Source organism: Hoplias malabaricus, chromosome 7, assembly GCF_029633855.1.
Source record: "Hoplias malabaricus isolate fHopMal1 chromosome 7, fHopMal1.hap1, whole genome shotgun sequence".
NCBI lineage: Eukaryota > Metazoa > Chordata > Actinopteri > Characiformes > Erythrinidae > Hoplias > Hoplias malabaricus.
Genome location: NC_089806.1, coordinates 14,183,511 through 14,189,340, shown reverse-complemented (window position 1 = coordinate 14,189,340; position 5,830 = coordinate 14,183,511).

Here is a 5,830-nt window from a genome sequence, read left to right as displayed (position 1 = left end):
TGGAATTTAAACCTAATTTCAGATCAATAAGAGTTTATTTGCTCAGAATAAAACAAAATTAACTCCAAATATTATGATAAAAACATATAGGATTATTACAGTAAGCAGTGATATTCTCTGTGTGTGAATGTGTTGGTTTAGCCTTTCAAAAGGTCTCATGCTATGGCAGTGCAGTATGTTATTGATGGTATCTTCTAATAAATCATTTTACTGGTTAATAGATACTTCATTGTGTTAAATGAAATGTGTTGTTGATTTAATAAATCAATATGATCAAAGAGAATATTTTTATTTTTTACTGTATATTTTGTAATTATATATACTTTTATACAAGCATCAGCAGGTAGTGTCGCAGTCACACAGCTGCAGGGACCTGGAGGTTGTGGGTTCTAGTCCCGCTTCAGGTGACTGTCTGTGAGGAGTTGGTGTGTTCTCCCTGTGTCTGCGTGGGTTTCCTCTGGGTGCTTCGGTTTCCTCCCACAGTCCAAAAACACACAGGTGGATTGGCGACTCAAAAATGGGACAGCAAAAGGATCTAATGAAAATGTAAATAATAAATTATCCCCTACTGTTATGCTTGATTGGTGTATGTACAGTATTATCTACCTACCTAACTATTTATCAATTTATTTTGCCACCTAATCCTTATTAGTTTTCTACTAGCTGTATTTAGTTTCTGAGTACACAGATCCACCAAAGACTCCTAAATCATGAAATAAAATCTGATGCACCAGAATGGATGCTAAATCTTTCACTTGATATGCTACATAGGACAGCATTATCCAGAGGAAAAAGAAATAAAAATCAATATCAAATTCGACATAATCCTCATGTTACAAATAGAGCGTGATCATAGAAATATTTAGATGATGAAAACATCCGGGGTTCAAAACTGTGTGTGAGAGTGATTACATGAGGAATTACAGCTGTCTACTCATTCATGAAGATATTCTTGTATGGGAGGGACACAGTGCGTCACTTTACAGATATACATCTATGCCCATGAATAGATGGCAGAGTTCAGGGTTGATTCTGACTCTGCTGGAATGCTGAGGTGTCACAATAGTCTCTGAATCCTGGTTGACTCATTGTGTCATTGTATTAATTGTAGATTTTTAATTTAATTTTGATTTCATACACACTTTAATCCCCAGGACTTATGCTTTGTTATTTTATTTGGTACAGTTCTGTAATGAAATCTGGCAAATATTCACCTCTCCTTCTGGAGAAGAGAATGTAACATATTTTTAGGGAACACAGTTGAACTTTAACACCACTTTTGTACCTTTACACTGACTGTGCCCTTAATGAGAACAACATACCTGTATTGTACCTTTTTGTCTGAGAGTGTAGCATAGGGGTTCATTAGAGGTTTCATGTGATGATTATCTGGTAAAGCTGGTTATGCAAATGCAAGGAAGGAATTAAAGAAATGTACCATCCTCCCTTTCACCTACCCACACATGCAAACGCACACACACACACACACACACACACACACACACACACACCACACACACACACACACACACACACACACACACACATACACACACACATAAAACCTATAAGCACATACAGTGTATAACCTGTCCAATTGAGTGCTTTTTTTAAAATATAAAAATATAAAAATAAGTACAGTCATATATATAATATTGGTGATAAGACTTCAATAAAAGGGTTAAACATTAACTGTCAGCCTGTATATTTTGAGCTGTTTGCTAACACGATCATTTTGTAATGCAGTAATTGTATATTTTATATTAAGGTTTTATATTAACATTCAACTGTGTACAGTGTCATAGCTCCTTAAAAATGTAAGATTGTGTGCTGCTTTGCTACTGTGCAGATGCTTATCACTTGTTCCTGCTTTGCTCTGTTTTTATCTCTATTTTATTTTCTTTGCAAGTACAGTGTAGTTTTAGCTTATATTTACTACGTTTTTATTGAGAAACATTTTTGGATTTTTAGTGACTGAATCAGTAAAGTCTACTGACCACCAAAGAAGAAATCTACAGAATGCCTCTTTGGGTTCCTGCTCTACTAAGCATTCAGTCATTTATTGGTGGTCATTTATCGGTTATTGCTGCCTGCAAGGAGTAGAAATATGTTTTCCAGGCTACACAAAACACAAAACATATGGCTATAAAACTCTGGACTCTGTCACTCTACAACAACAACATCCTGCCCTTACTGACAGTGCAGCATCACTGGATGAGAGCCATGCTCTACAGTATCAGCTGCCAGAGACACCAGAACTGCACGAGCATTCTACACCATCCTCCATCTCCACCTCACCCTCACCCCACCTGAATCTTCCAGCAACAATGGAGAAGCTGGTATCTGCAGGAACGAAGCTGTAACTTTCCCTGTCAGCTAGTCCTCAGGTACAAAGAAAAATCAGCCCAGATTCACCTCCACTACCATCTACTGCCTCAAGTATGCAGCAACCCCCCCCCCCCCCCCACACACACACACACACTACACTCACCGATCAAGGAGTTAGTTAAAGTTGCCTCGATGAAGCTCAGCCAGATGATCTGTTAAACAAAACTCCCTTACAGCTTACAACACCTCAAAGAAAAAGGCAAGCTTCACCCACCTTCTTCCAATGAAAGGGAAGAGGCCACCTCAAGTAATCAGACAGGTTGATACTTATTGGGTCCATTCTGCTATAGTGATAATGTCAGCAATCCATGTTTTCAAAACAAGCTTGGACCCTGTGAATCTGTAATCTGTCTCCTATTCCAGTATTCATTCATTCATTCATTCATTATCTGTAAGCGCTTATCCAGTTCAGGGTCGCGGTGGGTCCAGAGCTTACCTGGAATCATTGGGTGCAAGGCAGGAATACACCCTGGAGGGGGCGCCAGTCCTTCAGAGGGTAACACACACTCACACATTCACCTACACACACACCTACAGAAACTTTTGAGTCACCAATCCACCTACCAACATGTGCTTTTGGTCCGTGGGAGGAAACAGGAGCACCCGGAGGAAACCCACACGGACACAGGGTGAACACATCAAACTCCCACACAGTCACCCGGAGCGGGAATCAAACCCACAGGGAAAAAAACAGGGAGTACAGAACAGATAGTGTAAATATTTCCAACCTAAAGTACCACCAGTCAGATCTGGAACCCAAGTCCTTTGTTTTAAAACTAGCTCTTCATAATATTAGGTCTCTTACAAATAAATCATTTACAGTCAGTGAACCTATTACCTTAGACTTCTTTCTTTCAACAGAAACCTGCTGTCCTTTTAGAATCCGCTCTCCCAGGCTACAGATTTAATAGTGTATGTAGAGAAAACAGAAAAGGTGGTGGAACAGTCACCCTGTTTAAAAATATATTTAAATGCAGGCATGCAGCATGTGGGGACTTTTTTGAGTATCTAAGTACTGTGCTAAAAGGTACACCTCAGATTTTAATACTTACTATTTATACACCACCTAAATACTCTGCAGATTTTATTGATTAATTTACTGAGCTGCTAACAGTCATTGCTACTGACTTTGATCTCTTTGTCATCTCAGGAGACTTTAATTTGCACATAGATAATGCCTTGGACAAAACTACTAAGGAACTTTATGCTCTGCTTGATGTCTTTGGTCTGTGCCAGCATGTGAATGGACCTACCTACAACCACGGGCACACACTGGACTTGGTCACTACCAAAGGTCTGAATATTTCATCTGTATCTGTATTAAACACAGGATTGATTTTAAAGTGCTATTAAATTGTTTATAAATCAATAAACTGCCTCGAACCAAAATATATTTCAGATCTACTAGAAGTGTATGAACCCAGTAGGCCCCTCCGATCATTCGGGACTGGTCAGTTCATAGTGCCCCGAGTCAGAACCACACAGGGGAAGGCAGCTTTCAGTCACTATGCTGCCTGCACCTGGAAGAGACTCCTGGAAGACATCAGATTTGCCCCAAATATTACTACCTTCAAATCTAGACTAAAGACCTTCCTGTTCTCCTGTGCATTTGAGTAGCACTGCACTTAGACTGAATTAAAAAGGTAGATCTATTTATTTTATTTCTAGTACCATTTTAATAACTGTACTTTTTGATTGCTCTGTTTAATTGTCTTTTAATATAATATAATAATTAAAATAAAGTAAATTAGTTCTAAAGGCATCCCACAGCAAATATTTTATTTAGGGTACAACAATAACTTATAAAATGTATAAATGTATAAATATACATCAGAATTACTATATGTTTGTATACATTTTGGGAGATTCTCTTCATCAAGTTTTGACCACTAATTTTAAAATAAAAGTAATTCTGCATAGTGCACATTTAGTAAGAACTATTCACCACTGGAGGGCAGCAAATATGCAAAACGAGGTTAAACACTGGTTATATAAGTCTGATTAGTCAGAGTACTCTGAAAGCAATATATTTAAGAAACTAACCTTCACACAAACTGTGAAGAAATCTATCTATCTACCATGTGTCTCTTTAAGTGATGTTTGGAGGCTAAAATAAAAACAGTCCAAACATTTATTTGCCCTTTGGGTTTGCAGACAGAGACCAAATGGTGGGTGCTGACAGCCTATAAAGTTGTCTGAATTACTGTTTAACTACCTCTAGTGTAAGTATCACTCATCCACTGATCCACACACTTTACACTTGTACGATAATGTGTGTGGAGCAATAGAAAGGTGGTATATCTGGAGGCATGGAGGATGTTATGTGTTTGTGTGCCAAGATGCATGTGAATTTGGGACCTATAAAACAGCCATGGGCCCATCTGTAACCAAAGCTGAAGGCAGGAATGCAGTAATAATATATGCCACTATAAATATGATATACAATGAGGATGAAAATGTATATGATACAAGGCCTACAAACCAGACGGTATAGTTTACACATCTGTAGAAAAAGCTTTTTTTTTTTTGAATGTGTATAGAGTATTCAACTAGCTATTTTGGTGCTGGGGGCTGCAGAGGGTGAACATATCTCTTGCCAGCCCTCTCTCTCTCTCTCTCTCTCTCTCTCTCTCTCTCTCTCTCTCTCTCTCTCTCTCTCTCTCTCTCTCTCTTGCTCCTTCTCAATTTATCTTATGTAAGACATCAGTGCACTGACCCTGGCTCCTCCCACCATCCTAAGCTGCTAAGGAACTTCAGGCTGTGGGGACGTATGAGTTGACGTGAGGGAGTCCCTGGGAAACTCTGGCCTACACGCTTCTGGAGATGAAAGCATGGGTCTGGCACATGCATGATATAAACATGGTCAAGAGCCAACTGGTTTCACTGCAGCTGCTACTGCACAGGGAACATTACGGTCATTTCAAGAAGGTTTACTATAGCAAATCAACTAGAAATCTGTGCTCTAAAAATGCTCACATGCTTAGGTTTCCCAAACTGTAGGTTGATTACATTAGAATTACAAATAATAACAATTTTTATATAAGAAATATGTGTCAAAATATATTATTAAATTTATTTACACTTGCTAAAATATAATAATTTTGCATAAAATTATATTGACAAAAAATCAACATAATGGGCAGCAATGGTATAATGTTTAAAAAAGGGGGCTTAGGATTCCCAAAGACTGGCAGGGAATTTGGGGGCAGTAGGAGTGAAGTAACAGCACTGTTCTCCTCCCTCAGTCTGAACCCACAGCTGCTCCTCGGGCACCGGGGATGGCTGCCCACAGCTCTGGATGTGTGTTCACAGCCCCTAGTGCACTAGTCCGTGTGTGTGTGTGTGTGTGTGTGTGTGTGTGTGTGTGTGTGTGTGTGTGTGTGTGTGTGTGTATGTGTGTGGTTAAATGCAGATGACACATTTCATTGTACGTTGTACAGTG